The sequence below is a fragment of the Anser cygnoides genome, unplaced genomic scaffold, assembly GCF_040182565.1.
Source record: "Anser cygnoides isolate HZ-2024a breed goose unplaced genomic scaffold, Taihu_goose_T2T_genome scaffold_44_1, whole genome shotgun sequence".
In the NCBI taxonomy this organism is placed as follows: Eukaryota; Metazoa; Chordata; class Aves; order Anseriformes; family Anatidae; genus Anser; species Anser cygnoides.
The window spans coordinates 1,478,215-1,494,388 of NW_027103068.1; the positions used below are offsets into that span (position 1 = coordinate 1,478,215).

General features: G+C 68.8%; 1 long non-coding RNA gene across 1 annotated transcript; it reads left to right on the forward strand.

The window, feature by feature from the left end:
- The first annotated feature begins 9,030 nt into the window (after window positions 1-9,030).
- Window positions 9,031-10,706, forward strand: LOC136789402 (uncharacterized). The gene is made up of 4 exons (XR_010828175.1): window positions 9,031-9,082; window positions 9,566-9,782; window positions 10,371-10,475; window positions 10,561-10,706. It is a non-coding gene; the product is annotated as an uncharacterized lncRNA (long non-coding RNA).
- The last annotated feature ends 5,468 nt before the right edge of the window (window positions 10,707-16,174 follow it).

A 16,174-nucleotide genomic window follows, 5' to 3' on the forward strand; every position in this document is an offset into this window, starting at 1 on the left:
CCCCAAATCCCTCTGCCCCTAAATCTCCCCCCGACCCCAAATCACCCGGACCTGGACCCTACTGACCCCAACCCCCCCCCCCGACCCCTAAACCCTGTCTGACCCCAAATCCCTGACCCCAAATCCCTGACCCCAAATCCCTGACCCCAAATACCCCCTTACCCTAAAACCCTTTGACCCCAAACGCCCTGATTACAACCCCCCCGATCCCAAATCCCCCCACCCCCAATCCCCCCGACCCTAAACCCCGTCCAACCCCAAATCCCCCCCTAAATCCCCCACCCCCCAACCCCAAATCCCTGACCCCAAATCTCCCCCATCCCAAATTCCCCGACCCTAAACCCCCTGACCCCAACCCCCCCCAAATCCCCCCCCCAACCCCCTCCCCGACCCCCCCCCCGATCTGAGCAGGTCCCGGGGGCCGGGGGGGGGGGGTTTTGGGGTCCCGGGGGGGTTTGGGGTCCGGGGGGTTTGGGGTCGGGGGTGTGCCGGGGGGTCCCGCCGCGCCCCCCGCCCTCTCCCAACCCCTGTACCAGCGGGGCTGTGGCGCTGGTGCGGGGCGTGGGGGGGCGGGAGGAGGCACCCCGGGGACCCCCGCACGCACAGGGGTTGGGGGGGCGCCCCATTGTCCCCCCCCAAATGTCCCCAAATGTCCCCATTGTGTCCCCCCCATTGTCCTCGTGCCCCCCATTGTCTTCGGTGCCCCCCATCGTTTCTGTCCCCCCCACCGTGTCCCTGACCCCCCCCATCTGCGTCTGCCCCCCCTGTCCCCAAATGTCCCCAAAGTCCCCCAAAATGTCCCCAGTGCCCCCTAAATGTCCCCCAAATGACCCTAATGCCCCCCCAAATGTCCCCATTATGTCCCAACTGCCCCCGAAGTCCCCATTACCCCCCAGATGTCCCCTAAATGTCTCCATTTCCCCCAAAATGCCCCATTTCCCCCAAAATGCCCCATTTTCCCCCAAATGCCCCATTGTCCCCCAAATGTCCCCAGTGCCCCCCCAAATGTCCCCCAAATGCCCCATTTCCCCCCAAATTCCCAATTTTCCCCCAAAATGACCTGTGTCCCCCCAAATGCCCCCAAATGTCCCCAAAATGCCTCATTTCCCGCCAAAATGCCCCCATGCCCCCCAAAAAGTCCCAATTGCCCCCCAATGTCAGTTGCCCCCCAAGGCCCAATTGCCCCCCAATTGCCCCCCGAATGTCCCCCCAAACGCCCCATTTTCCCCCAAAAGCCGCCCAAATACCCCCACACCCCCAAAAATGTCCCCATTGCCCCCCAAGTGCCCCCCCAATGTCCCCAAATAGCCCCTAAATGCCTCGTTTCCCCCAAAATGCCCCCATACCTCCTAAAAATGTTCCGATTGCCCCCCAAATCCCCCGTTGTCCCCCCAAATGTCCCCATTGGCCCCAAAATGCCCCAATTGACCCCCGAAGTCCCCATTACCCCCCCAAATGTCCCCAAAATGCCCCATTTCCCCCCAAAATGCCCCCACACCCCCAAAAGGCCCCATTGCCCCCCTCAAACCCCCGGTTGCCCCCCAAATGTCCCCAAAATGCCCCCACACCCCCAGAAAATGTCCCCATTGCCCCCCGAACCCCATTGCCCCCGAAGCCCCCGTTGCCCCCCAAATGTCCCCAAATGCCCCATTTTCCCCCCAAATGCCCCATTTCCCCCAAATACCCCCCGAATGCCCCCATTCCCCCCCCCCACCGCCCCCCTTTGCCCCCCCCCTCCCCAGCCCCTCCCCCGGGGGCGGGGCCTCGCCCTCCTCCATCGCAGCCGCAGCCGCGGGGAGCCCGGCCCCCAGGACCCCCAGGACCCCCCAGGACCCCCCGGACCCCCCCCCCCCCGGACCCCCAGCCCCCCCCCCCCCCGTGCCCCCCCCCGGACAATACGAGGTGAGTGGGGGAGGGGCGGCCGGGTCCCTTCCCCTCCCCCCATCCATCGCTACCGCGGGGGCTGCTGGGATGGCCGCCCCCCCCCCCCCGAAAAATCCGGGGGGCTCCGGGGGGGCGAGCATCCCTCGGCCCCCCCCAGGGTTTGGGGGGGGGTAAAAGGGGGGGGGGCGATGATGAGCAAGGGGGGAGGAAGGTTTGGGGGGGGGGGGGCAGATATTCGGGGGGGTCGCAGATATTCGGGGGGGGTCGCAGATATTCGGGGGGCGTCCCAGATATTCGGGGGGGGGCAGATATTTTTCTGGGGGGTCCCAGATGTTCGGGGGGGCCCATGTGTAGGGGGGTGGGGCAGATATTTTGGAGGGGGTCCGTAAATGGGGGGGGGGGCAAATTTGAGGGAGGGGGGTCCCAGATCTTCGGGAGGGTCCCAGGTGTTTGGGGGGGTCTTAGGTGTGGGGGGTTCTCAGGTGTTGGGGGGTCCCAGTTTCGGGGGGATCCCAGATGTCGGGGGGGGTCCGTGGTGGTCCCCCCCCAAACTGAGGCCCCCTGCAATAAAACTGAGTCCCCCCAAAAAATTGAGACCCCCCCCAAATTGAGACCCCCCCCCGAAAAGATGAGATCCCCCCAATGGGACCCCCAAAAAATGCCCCCCATTGTTCCCCCCAATCCCCTCCCCAAATTAATGCCCCCAATTAATTACCCCCCCAAATTAATTACCCAAATTAATTAACACCCCCCCGAATTAATTACCCCCCCAGCATGGCGGAGGCGCGTGCGGCCTCGGCCCTGGGGGCTGCGCTGGGGGCTCCGGGGGGGGCTCCGGGCCCCCCCCTGCTGCGGCTGGGGCTGGCGGCGCTGCGGGGCGGCGGGAGGCGGCTGCGGCACCTGCGGGTACGGGGGGCATTACTGGGGGGGGGCATTTCCTGGGGGGGGGGGGGGGCATTGGGGGCACCCCAAGAGATAAGGGTGGGGGACCCCCAGGGGTTCGGGGGGGGGGGGGGGGGGGGGGGGGGAGTTGAGGGGCTTGGGGGGGGGGGTATGGGGGGGCACCCAAATTGGGGGGGGCACGAAGAAATGGGGGCGGGGGGCGGTTGGGGGGCAGGAGGGTGTTGGGGGGCTGGGGGGGGAATGGGGGCACCCAAATTGGGGGGGGCAGGAATAAATGGGGGGTCAGGAAGTTTTTGGGGGGTCATGGGGGGACGGGGGGGGCTGGCACCAAGATGGGGGGGGGGGCACAAAATTGTTGGGGGGGGGATTTGGGGGGTGCCCTAAATTGGGGGGGCGCCCCATTTTTTTTTTGGGGGGTACCCCAAATTTGATGAAATCCAGGCTTGGTAGGGGGGGGCAAATTTGTTGGGGGTGCATGGGGGAGGATTTTTGGGGGGCTACAACGCCGAGATGTGGTTGGGGGGTGTTATGGGTGGGGGTTATGGGGGGTCCCCCTAATTTCTGCCCCCCCAGGCGCACCCCGCGGGCCCCCGGACCTGGCTCTTCCTGGGGGGCCCTGGGGCTGTGCGAGGCCGCGGGGCTCGACCCCTCCCTGGGGGTGGTGGGGGCCATCGCAGGGGGGCTCCCCCAAAGGTGAGGGGGGGCTGGGGGGGGCAAATTTATGGGGTCTGGGGGGGGGAGGGTCCCATAAATGTATGGGGTCTGGGGAGGGTAAATGGATGGGGGGTCCCCCAAATATTTGGGGTCTGGGGGGTAAATTGAGGGGGGGGCTCCCCCAAAGGTGAAGGGGGGCTGGGGGGGGGGGCTAAATTTATGGGGGTCTGGGGGGGGTCCCCAAATGTATGGGGTCTGGGGGGGGTAAATGGAGGGGGTCCCCCAGATATTTGGGGTCGGGGGAAGTGTCGTGGGGGGGTCCCCTAAAAGGGGTCCAGGGGTCTTGAGGGGGGGGTCCTGGGGGTGGTTTGGGGGCTCCAAGTGGTCTTGGGTGGGGTCATTGCTGGGGGGGGGGGGGGTGTCCCTAAAATTATGGGGGGGGTCTGAAGTATTGGGGGGGTTGAAATATTGGGGGGGTCCTGAAGTTTTGGGGGTCTGAAGTATTGGGGGGTCTGAAATATTGGGGGGGTCACTTTGGGGGGGTCACTTTGGGGGGGTCACTTTCGGGGGGTTCCCCAAAACGATGGTTATGGGGGGTCAATGCGCTGCCTGTGGGGGTTTGGGGGGGGGGGGGTGTTTTTGGGGGGGGGTCCCGTAACGCCCCCCCCAGCCCCCTGCTGCCCGGGGGCGCGGGGGGGCCTGGCGCTGCTGCTCTTCGCCTCGGGGCTGTGGCTGCTGCTGGGCCTCATCCTGCGCCTGGGGCTGCGCCTGCTGCTGGGGGGCACCGCGGGGGTCCTGGGGGGGGCCGGGCCCCCCCCGCCTCTGGATGGTATGGGGGGCTGGGGGGTCCTGGGGGGGGGTAACGGGGGGGGATTGGGGGATCTGGGGGGGGGTTATAGGGGTATTGGGGGGGTATTGGGGGGGCCGTAGGGGGTCCTGGGGGGTATTGGGGGATTTAGAGGGGGCTAGAGGGGGTCGGGGGGGGGTTATGGGGATACTGGGGGGGCTCCTGGGGGATCTGGGGGGCTTTGGGGGTATTGAGGGGGTAAAGGGGGATCTGGGGGGGGGGTTATAGGGGTATTGGGGGGTACTGGGGGCCTGTAGGGGGTCCTGGGGGGTCCAGGGGGCAGTATTGGGGGATTTGGGGGGTTATAGGGGCATTGGGGGGGATTTGGGGGGGTATAGGGGGTCCTGGGGGATTTGGGGGGGGGGGGGTTATGGGGTATTGGGGTGGTACTGGTGGGGGTATTGGGGGATCTGGGGGGTATTGGGGGAGTATTGGGGGATTTGAGGGGGGCTAGAGGGGGTCCTGGGGGGGTTACAGGGGTATTGGGGGATTTGGGGGAGTTATAGGGGTACTGGGGGGATTTGGGGGGGCTATAGGGGGTCTTGGGGTGGTCGTGGGGGATTTGGGGGGGTTATAGGGGTACTGGGGGATCTGGGGGGGCTATGGGGTGTTGGAGAGTTGGGGGGCTATGGGGAGGCTCCTCCGGGTGTCCATGATGATTTGGCAGGGGGATATTTTTGGGGGGAGGGGTTGTGTGTTTTGGGGGGGGGGGGGGGGGGGCTGTATATTTTCTGGGGGGGGGGTCCCAGCACGGTTTGGGGGCGCAGGCGCTGGTGCGGATGTTTGCGGGGCGCCGGCCGCGGCTGCACAGCTTCCAGGGGGTGCTGCCCCCTGCCGCTGCCCCCCTCCGCGAGACCCTGCGCCGGGTGAGCCGGGGGGGGGGCACGAGGGGGGCTGGGGGGGGGGTCTGTGGGGGGTGGAAAGGGGAATTTGGGGTATGGGATGGGGGGGGGGGGCTGGAGGGGGTATTAGGGGGGTGGGGAGGGTTATAGGGATTCGGGGGGGATTTGCGGGGGGGTTATAGGGGTCTGGGTGGGGGGATTAGGGGATTTGGGGGGGTTATAGGGGTAATGGGGGGGGTTATAGGGGTCTGGGGGGGAATCAGGGGATTTGGGGGGTTATGGGGGTCTGGGGGGGGGGTTATGGGGGTCTGGGGGGGGGGTTATAGGGGTAATGGGGGGGAATCAGGGGATTTGGGGGGGGTTATGGGGGTCTGGGGGGGTTATAGGGGTCTGGGGGGAATTAGGGGATTTGGGGGGGGGGTTATATGTGTCTGAGAGATATTAGGTGTCCGGGGGGGAATTAGGGGTAATGGGGGGGGTTATGTGAGTCTGAGGAGTATTAGGGGATTTTGGGGGGGTATAAAGGGCCGTGGGGGGGCTATGGGGTTCTGGGGACACCTATTGGGGGGTCCCCATGGGTCTACAGGGGGGTCCTTGGGGGTCCTCGGGGTTGTGGGGTGTGGATGGGGAGGTGCTGCCCCCCCCCATTAGATCCCCCCCCCCCATTAAATCCCCCCCCCAGTACCTGGCCTCGCTGGAGCCCCTGGGGCCGGGGGGCCGCGGGAGGAGGCGGCGGCGCTCGCCTGCGCTTTTGGGGGGGGGCCGCGGGCCCCCGGCTGCAGCGGTGGCTGCGCCTGCGCTCCTGGCTGCTGCCCTGCTACGTGAGCGGGGGGGGGGCCGGGGGGCCGGGGGGGTCTGGGGGGGGTTGGGGAGGGCTCCTGGGGGGTCCTGGGGGTGGTCTGGGGGGTTGGGGGGCGCGGGGGGTGTCCTAAGGGGGTTCTGGGGGGAGTGGGGGCATCCATAAGGGGGGCTGGGGGGGGCATGGGGGGTGGCTAAGGGGGGTGGGGGTCTCTTTGGGGGGGCTGGGGGGTCCTGGGGGTTCCCTACGGGGCTTTGGAGTCTCTGTGGGGTCCGGGGGGCTTAATGGGGTCTTGGGGGGTCCTGCGGGGGGGGGGCTGGGGGTCTTTTTGGGGTTCTGGGGGGGTCCTGGGGGTCCCTATGGGATTCTGGGATCCCTGAGGGTTCTTGGGGGGGGGGGTTCTGCTGGGTGGGGCTCTGGGGGGGTCGCTGTGGGGCTCGGGGGTGCCCGGGGGTCCCCAGGGGCCTTGTGGCCATTTTGGGGTCCCCCCATTTGCCCCCCCCCCCCCCGATTTGCCCCCCAGCTGAGCGAGCTGTGGGAGGAGCACGTGCACCTGCGGGCACGCGGCCCCCTCCCCGTCAACAGCACCTCCTACGTCATGGTGAGGGGGCGCGGGGGGCACGCTGGGGGGGGGCACGCTGGGGTCTGGGGGGGGGCATGTTGGGGTCTGGGGGGGGCACGTTGGGGTCTGGGGGGGCACGTTGGGGTCTGGGGGGGGACTTTGGGATCTGGGGGGGGGCACATTGGGGTCGGGGGGGGCACTTTGGGATCTGGGGGGGGGCACGCTGGGGGGGGGGGCACGCTGGGGTCTGGGGGGGCACATTGGGGTCTGGGGGGGCACATTAGGGCCGGGGGGCACAATGGGGTCTGGGGGGGCACATTGGGGTCTGGGGGGGCACATTAGGGCCGGGGGGCACAATGGGGTCTGGGGGGACACATTGGGGTCTGGGGGGCACATTAGGGCCGGGGGGGCACAATGGGGTCTGGAGGGGGCACATTGGGGTCTGGAGGGGCACTTTTGGATCTGGGGGGCACATTGGGATCTGGGGGGGACACATTGGGGTTTGGGGGGGGCACACTGGGGTCTGGAGGGGCACTTTGGGATCTGGGGGGGCACATTGGGGTCGGGGGGGCACATTGGGGTCTGGAGGGGGCACATTAGGGCCGGGGGGCACATTGGGGTCTGGGGGGGCACATTGGGGTTTGGGGGGGGCACATTGGGGTCTGGAGGGGCACTTTTGGGTCTGGGGGGGGCACATTGGGGTCGGGGGGACACATTGGGGTCTGGGGGGGCACTTTGGGGTCTGGAGGGGCAGTTTGGGATCTGGGGGGAGGCACGTTGGGGTCGGGGGGGCACATTGGGGTCTGGGGGGGCACTTTGGGGTCTGGAGGGGCACTTTTGGGTCTGGGGGGGGGGCACATTGGGGTCGGGGGGACACATTGGGGTCTGGGGGGCACTTTGGGGTCTGGAGGGGCAGTTTGGGATCTGGGGGGGCACATTGGGGTCTGGGGGGGGCACTTTGGGGTCTGGAGGGGCACTTTGGGATCTTGGGGGGCACATTGGGGTCTGGAGGGGCAGTTTGGGATCTGGGGGAGGGCACATTGGGATCTGGGGGGGCACATTGGGGTCTGGAGGGGCAGTTTGGGATCTGGGGGGGGCACATTGGGGTCGGGGGGGGCACAATGGGGTCTGGGGGGCACATTGGGGCCGGGGGGGGAGGTCACATTTGGGGGGGGCACATTGGGATCGGGGGGGCACTTTGGGGTCTGGAGAGGGGCACATTGGGGTCGGGGGGGGGCACAACTCCATATCCCCTTTAGGGGTGTTGGGATGGAAATTAGGGACCCCGGTGCCCGTGGCGGGGGGTTATGGGGGGGGAGGTATTTTGGCGGGGGGGGTACAGCTGAGGTGCCCCCACAGGACCTGCTGGGCCCCCCCCGACGCGGCTCCAGGCCGCCCCGTGCCGCCAACGCCACCTTCGGGCTCCTGCGGTTCCGCAGCCTGGTGGAGAGCGGGGAGCTGCCCCCCGTAATGTGGGGGGGGGGGGGGGGGGGGGGCGGGGGGGGGGGCTGGGGGGGGGGATTGGGGGGCGATTGGGGGTCCTGGGGGGGGAATGGGCGGGATTCAGGGGGATCTGGGGTCTGGGGGGGATTGGGGGGGGGATTTGGGGGTCCTGGGGGGGGGGGATTTAGGGTCTGGGGGGTGCAATTTGGGGGTCCTGGGGGGACTTTGGGGGGGATCTGGGGGGGGGATTTGGGGGTCCTGGGGGGGGGAATGGGGGGATTCAGGGGGATCTGGGGTCTGGGGGGGGGATTTGGGGGGGGATTTAGGGATCCTGGGGGGATTTGGGGTCTGGGGGGGGCAATTTGGGGGTCCTGGGGGGACTTCGGGGGGGATTTGGGGATCCAAGGGAGTTTGGGGGGCATTTGAGGGGGGATTGGGGGTCCTTGTGGGGAGATTGGGGTCGGGGGGGCTGATTTGAGGTGCCCCCCCAGGTGCTGTTCCGGGGGCGCTGCCCACCTGCTCGGCGCAGTACGGCCGCATCTTCGACAGCTCCCGCATCCCCGGGGAGTGTGTGGGTACGGACCCCCCCCACCCCAAAACCCCCGGCACCCCCAAATCCCCCCAAGCCCCCTTCAGGGACCCCAAAATCCCCTGGGGACCCCCAAAAGCCCCCAGGGACCCCCCCCACCCCCCCCCCCGACCCCTCTTACGGCCTCAAAACCCCCTGGGGACCCCAAAAGCCCCCCCAGGGACCCCCCCCCCCAACCCCCCTTTGGGGACCTCCAACCCCCCCCCCAGACCCCTCTTACGGCCCCAAAACCCCCCTAGGGACCCCCAAAGCCCCCCAGGGACCCGCAACCCTCCCCCCAGCCCCCCCGGGGTTATTTGGGGTGGGGGTCGGGGGATTTTTTTAGGGGGGGAGTACCCTGACGTGTGCTCCCCCCCCCCAGACCGGCTGTGGCGCGGCGGGGACGGCGGCCACGTGGTGGTGGCGCGGGGGGGCACTTTTAGGGTGCCGGTGAGGTGGGGGGCGCCCCCTGACCCCCCGGGAGCTGCAGGCCCAGTTCCAGCGGGTGCTGGAGGAGACGGGGGGCAGCCCCGACCCCCACCCCCGAGGAGGCGCTGGGGGTCCTGACGGCCGGGGAGAGGTGGGGGGGGGCATTGGCGGGGGGGGGTCATGGGGACAGGGGGCTTTGGGGGGGTCACGGGGACATGGGGGGGGGAATGGGGACATGGGGGGGTTATGGGGGGGGCTTGGGGGGGGCGTGGGGATGTGGGGATTTGGGGGGGGGTTGCAGGGGGGGGATAGGCACAAGGGGGGGGGTGTCTGGGGACATTGGGGGGGGGTCACGGGGCTGTGGGGGGGCATTGGGACATGGGGGCGATGTGGGGGGGCCTGGGGGGGGTCTGGGGACATTGGGGGGGGGGCATGGGGGGGACATCGGGATTTTGGGGGACATGGAGTTGGGGGGGCATTGAGGGTTATGGGGGGGGAAATGGGGATACTGGGGGGGGGAGGGCACGGGGATTTGGGGCCACACGGGGGGGGGGCATAGGGGACAAGAGCGCCGGGGGGGGCGGGGGGCCGGGGGGGGGGGGCTAGGGTTGCTGACCCCCCCCCGGCCCCCCAGGACCTCCTGGGCACGGGCGCGGGGGGCCATCCTGGCAGGGGGGCGCCGGCGCCGCCTCCCTGCGGGCGCTGGAGGGGGCCGCCTTCGTTGTCGCCCTCGACCCCCCCGAAAAGGGGGCCCGGGACCCCCCGGAACCCCCCCCGGGACCGGGACCCCCCAGCCCCCAGGAGCTGGAGGCCGAGGCCAAGGCGCTGCTGCACGGCCGCTGCCACGACCGGTCAGAGACCCCCCCCCCCCCCAAACCCCCCGGGACCCCCAACCCTCCCTCCCCCCCCAACATGGGACCCCCAACCCCCATAACCCCCCTCAAGGCCCCAAGAACCCTCTGAAGACCCCAAGAACCCCCCATAATCCCCCCAGAGACCCCAATCCCTTCCCGAGACACCTTCCCCCCCCCGACACCCCAATTGCCCCCCAGAGACTCCCCAACCCCCCCAGGGACCCCCAATACCCCCCCCCCCAGACCCCCAATACCCCCCGGGACCCCCAGGGACCCCCAAGTCCCCCCAATAACCCCCCCAGGGGCCCCCAAGACCACCCCCCCCCACAGGACCCCCAGGGACCCCCAAGCCCCCCCCCCAAACGCCCCGCAGGGCCCCCCCCCAGGGCCCCCAAGACCCCCAATACCCCCCCCGGGACCCCCCAGTCCCCCCAATAACCCCCCCAAGGACCCCCAAACACCCCCCAAGTCCCCCCAGGGATCTCCCAGGGACCCCAAACACCCCTCGGGGACCCCCCAACCCCCCCCAGCCCCCCCCCCCCCACCTTAAAGCCCCCACCCCCCAATTTCTCGCCCCCCCCCCAGCTGGTTCGACAAATCCTTCACCCTGGTGGTGTTCGGCAGCGGGCGCGTGGGGCTGAGCGTGGAGCAGTCGTGGGGGGACCCCCCGTGGTGGGGCACCTCTGGGAGGTACTGGCCCCCCCTGCCCCCCCGGCCCCCCTAATATATTGGACACCCCCCCCCCACACACAATTTATGGGGTGCCCCCCCCCAGTTCACGCTGGCCATGGACGTGCTGGAACTGGGCTACGAGAAGAGCGGGGACTGCAGGGGGGGGGGTCGCGCCCGGCCTGCCCCCCCCAGCGGCTGCACTGGGAGATCCCTGAGGAGGTACTGGGGGGACTGGGAGGGGACTGGGGGGACTGGGGGGGGGGTGGGAGGGGGGCTGGGAGGGACTGGGAGGGAACTGGGGGGGACTGGAGAGGGGGACTGGGAGGGAATTGGGGCTGCTGGGGGGGCAATTGGGGGGGCTGGGGGGAACTGGGGCAACTGGGGGGGACTGGGAGGGACTGGGAGGGGAACTGGGGGGGGACTGGAGAGGGGGACTGGGGAGGGAATTGGGGCTGCTGAGGGGGCAATTGGGGGGGACTGGGGCAACTGGGAGGGAACTGGGAGGGACCGGGAGGGAACTGGGGGGAACAGGGAGGGACTGGGAGGGAACTGGGGGGAACAGGGAGGGACTGGGAGGGGAACTGGGGGGGACTGGAGAGGGGGACTGGGAGGGAATTGGGGCTGCTGGGGGGGCAATTGGGGGGGGCTGGGGCAACTGGGAGGGAACTGGGGGGAATTGGGAAGGGACTGGGGCAACTGGGGAGGGGGATTGGTTTTGGGCCATTTTTGGGGTGTCCGTTTTTGGGTTTTTGGGCTGTTTTGGGGATTTCGGGCTGTTTTTGGGATGTCTGTTTTTGGGATTTGGGGCTGTTATTGGGGTTTGGGGCCATTTTTGGGGGTTTTGGGCTGTTTTGGGGATGTCGGTTTTGGGGGTTTTGTGCTGTTATTGGGGTTTGGGGCCATTTCGGGGGGTTTGGGGCCATTTTGGGGGTGTCGGTTTTTGGGGGTTTTGTGCTGTTATTGGGGTTTGGGGCCATTTCGGGGGTTTGGGGCCATTTTGGGGGTGTCGGTTTTCGGGGATTTTGTGCTGTTTTGGGCTGCTGTGGGGATTTTGGGCTGTTTTGGGGTGTCGGTTTCGGGGTGCCGTACCGTTTGGGGGCGCAGTGCCGGGGGCGCTGGGGGCAGCCCTGCGGGCGGCGCGGGCGCTGGCGGACGACCTGGAGCTCCACGTCTTCGTGGCCCCCGGGACCCCCGGGGCAGCCCCGACACCCTGGTGCAGCTGGCCCTGCAGCTGGCCCTGCTCCGGGTGAGACCCCCAAAACCCCCGGGGACCCTGAAATCTGCCCTGGGAACCCCAAATTCCATCCAGGGACCCCAAAACCCTGCGGGACCCCCCCCAAAATCCCCCCAGGGACCCCAAAATGTGCCCTGGGAACCTAAAAACCCATCCTGAGACCCCAAAATCTGCACTGGGATCCCCAAAAGCGACCCTGGGAACCCCGAATTCCATCCTGGGAACCCAAAATCCCCCCAGGGAGCCCAAAACCCCATGGGACCCCAAAATACCCCTGCCAACCCCCCCCGGATCCCCCAAACTCCCCCTGGGACCCCAAACCCTGCCTCATAGGCTCCAAAGTCTTGCCAGGGGTCACTTGGGGGGGGACCCCAAATCCCCTCCCGGAGCCCCCAAATCACCCATGCCCCCCCGCCATTGTCCCAGGGACCCTAAAATCATCCCTGGGAGGGTCCTCAGGCATCTCCGGGACCCCCAACCCCTCCCCCCGGGACCCCCAAAACCCATCCTTGGAGGCTCCAAATTCCTGCCAGGGACCATGGCGGGGGGGGGACCCCCAAATCGCTTGCCCCCCCCCCTTTGGCCGTGACCCCTGACCCCTGACCCCTGACCCCGACCCTGCCCCAGGAGCGGGGGCCGTGCCTGACGTACGAGGCCGTGCCCACCCGGCTCTTCCTGGAGGGGCGCACGGAGGGGTCCGGGGCTGCACCCCCGAGAGCCTGGCGCTGGCGGCCGCCATGGGGGACCCCAAAGTCGGGGTGAGTATTGGGGGGGGGTGGTCCCCGAACTGGGGGGGGGGGGTCACCGAATTGGGGAGCGGGTCCCCGAATTGGGGGGGGGGTCCCCAAATTGGGGGGGGGGTCCCCGAATTGGGGGGGAGTACACAAATTGGGGGGGGGTCCCCGAATTGGGGGGGGGGGTCCCCAAATTGGGGGGGGGGCGGTCCCCGGGAACTGGGGGGGAGTACACAAATTGGAGGGGGGTGGTCCCCAAACTGGTGGGGGCCGTGGGGAGGGTTCTCGGGGGGGTCCCAGGGTTTGGGGGGGGGGGGGCCCATGGGGGGTCGGGGGGGGGGTGGTGGTGGTGTTCAAAGGTCAGTGGAAGGGGTCCTGGGGAGGGGGGGTCCCCAGGGGGGGGGCCCCAGGGTTTGGGGAGGGGTTCCGGGGGGAGGGAAGGGTCCCAGGGTTTGGGAAGGTCCCGAGGGTTTGGGGGGTCCTGGGCGGGTCCAAGGGTTTGGGGGGGGGGTCCCCAGGGTTTGGGGGGAGGGCCTTGGGGGGGGTCCCATGGTTTGGGGGTGCCCCTGGGGGGTGTCCCCAGGAGGGGTCCCGTTTTGGGGTCCCGGGGGTGGGAGGGGGGAGGGCCGCGTGCTGACGCCCCCCCGCAGCGGGCACGGCGCCGGGCGCTGCTGCGTGCGGCCGAGGGGCGGCTGCGGGCGCTGCGGGGGGCGGCCATGGCGGGGGCGGGGCTGGAGCGGCACCTGCAGGGGCTGGCGGCCGCCGCCCGCGAGCTGGGGCTGAGCCCCCCTTCCTGGCGCAGGTGGGCGGGGCCTGGGGGGCGGGGCCTGGGGGGGCGGGGCCTGGGGGTCAGGGGGCGGGGCTTTGGGGAGGGGCGGGGCCTGGAGAGGGGGCGGGGCCTGCGGGACAAGGGGCGGGGCTTGGGGAGGGGGGGGCGGGGCCGGGGAGGGGGCGGGGCCTGTGGGGTCGGGGGCGGGGCTTTGGGGAGGAGGCGGGGCCTGGGGAGGGGGCGGGGCCGGGGAGGGGCGGGGCTTGTGGGTCAGGGGGTGGGGCTTTGGCGATGAGGCGGGGCCTGGGGAGGGGGCGGGGCCTGTGGGTCGGGGGCGGGGCTTGGGGGAGGGGGCATGGCCTGGGAGGGGCGGGGCCTGTGGGTCGGGGCTTTGGGGAGGAGGCGGGGCCTGGGGAGGGGGCGGGGCCTGGAGGGGGCGGGGCCTGTGGGTCAAGGGGGCGGGGCTTTGGCGAGGGGGCGGGGCATGGGAGGGGGCGGGGCCTGTGGGACAAGGGGCGGGGCTTTGGGGAGGGGGCGGGGCCTGAGGAGGGGGCGGGGCCTGCGGGACAAGGGGCGGGGCCTTGGTGAGGGGGACAGGGGCCTTTTCGTTGTGGGCGGGGCCTGGCCCGGTGCTGGGCACGTTGCTGATTGGTCGCTGCGACGGTGGGGGCGGGGCCTCATTTGCATACCGCAGGCGCTGGGGCTGCCCTGGGCCATGGCCTCCAGCCGGGCCCCGCGGGCTCAGCCCCCCTGCTGCCCCCGAGCTGCTCCCCGCGGGGGGGGCTTCGGCCCGGTAAGGGCATGGGGCCGGGGGGGGGGGGTCACTGATGAGGGTGGGGGGCTCTGGGGGGACCCTGGATGGCTATGAGGGGGTTGGGGGGGTGTCCCTGGAGGGGTGGGGGGAGTTTTTTTTGGGGGGGGGGGCCTTGGATGGATTTGGGGTGGGCTTGGGGGAGGGGGTCCCTTGGATGAGTGGGGGCGGGAGCTGGGGGGCCCTTGGATGGTTATGGGGGGGTTGGGTGGGGGTCTCTGGAGGGGTGGGGGGGAGTTTGGGGGGGGCCCTTGGATGGGTTTGGGGAACGTGGGGGTACCCTGGGTGGGTCTGGGGGGGGGGTCACCTGGCTGGTTTTGTTTTTTTTTTTTTGGTGGGGGGGTTCTGGGTCGTTATGGGATTTTGGTCCCAGGGGTCCCCTGCCTCATTACAGGGCATCGAGGTGCCCCTGGCTGTTTGGGGATGCCGGGGGGGGGGGGGGGATTTGGGGTGTGGTGGTGTTTTTGTGGGTGCCCCCCACCCCCCAACCCCCTTTGTGCACACCCCCCCCCCCCCCAGCCCCATGCCGATGGCTACGGCGTCTCCTTCGCGGTGGGGGCGGACGGCGCCGTCGTCTTCCACGTGTCCTGCAAGGCCTCCAGCCCCCGCACGGTGAGCAGCGAGGGGGGGTCCTGCCCCCCACACCCCGAGACCACCCCCCCCCAGACCCTCCTGGTGTCCCCCAACCCCCCGTGACACTCCCCCCCCCACCCCACAGGACGCCCACCGCTTCGCCGGGCTGATCCGCACGGCGCTGCTGGAGCTGGGGGAGCTGGAGGGGGGAGTGAGGGGGGGGACGGCACGGGGACCCCCCCCCCCAATAAAGAGCTGGGACCTGGCTGGCTGCGAGAGTGTGTGCTGGGAGGAATGGGGGGGGGGGGGGTACTGGGGGGGTAATGGGGCTACTGGGGGGGATAATGGGGTTACTGGGGGGTAATGGGGGGGCAATGGGGGGGAAAATGGGGGTGCTGGGGGGTTACTGGGGGGTAGTGGGGGTGCTGAGGGGGTTACTGGGGGCGGTAATGGGGTTACTGGGGGGTTACTGGGAGATTACTGGGGGGTAAAGGGGGTGCTGGGAGTTATAGGGCTAGTGGGAGGGTACTGGGGGGTAATGGGCCTACTGGGAGGTTACTGGGGCACACTGGGAGGCTACTGTGGTACATGAGAGGTTATTGGGGGAGCAATGGGGCTACTTGGAGGTTACTGGGAGGGTAATGGGGCATAGAGGGAAGTTACTGGGGGGGATAATGGGGCTACTGGGAGGTTACTCGGGCGCACTGGAAGGTTACTGGGAAGCTGGCCCCGCCCCCAATTAAACACCCCCACTGTCTTCCTTTTTGGTCGTTTTTATTGTTGCATCTCATTAAATTCATTCGTTAAAGACCCGCATGAAAAAATAGCTCTGAGCCCCCCTCCCCCCGAACCCGTCCCCCCCCCCGGGGGGCCCCCTTTTGGCACTGCCCCGCCCCCCCTTCCTGAGTCAGAGACCCCCCCCAAAACGGGGGGCAGCACCCCCCCCCGCCCCCAAAACAACCCCAGAGATAATGACGGGGGGGGATTGCACCAATCCCAGGAGAGGGGGGAGGGTCATGAATCAGTAATGAGGTGTAATTAGTAATTAGGGGGAGCTCATTACAGCACAGCCCAGGGGATGGGGGGGGGGGGGCTGGAGACTCCCCGCCCCCCAAGCATGAGGCAAAGGGACACCCCCCCCCAAAACATGCAGCCACTTTGGGGGGGAGGGAAGAGAGGAGCGGCCAGGGAGCAATTAGTCCTCATTTGCATATCATTTGCATAGGGGTCATTGCATAAGGCTCCCGACACGCTTTTGGGGGGGGGGGGGGGGGGCACGGGGGTGGACCCCCAGCCCGCAGGCTGCTTTGCATAGAGGCCACGGGGCCAGCAGGCCCCCCCCGCAGCAAGCACTTGGGGGGGGGGCAGGGCAAGGGGAGGGAAGGCAGAATTCTGTTAATTAGGGTTTTTTTTGGGGGGTGGGTTTGTTTTTTGAGTTTTTTTTGCATATAACCATAAATATCAGCGGTACAGACATGCAGACATGCTGGCTCAGGAAATGGCACCCCCCCCAACTGCCCCAGGAGGCCCCTGAGGGGGGCAGCAGCGAGGAGGGGGCGGTCCTGACCCCCATCCCCGGGGGAGGCCAAGGCCAGG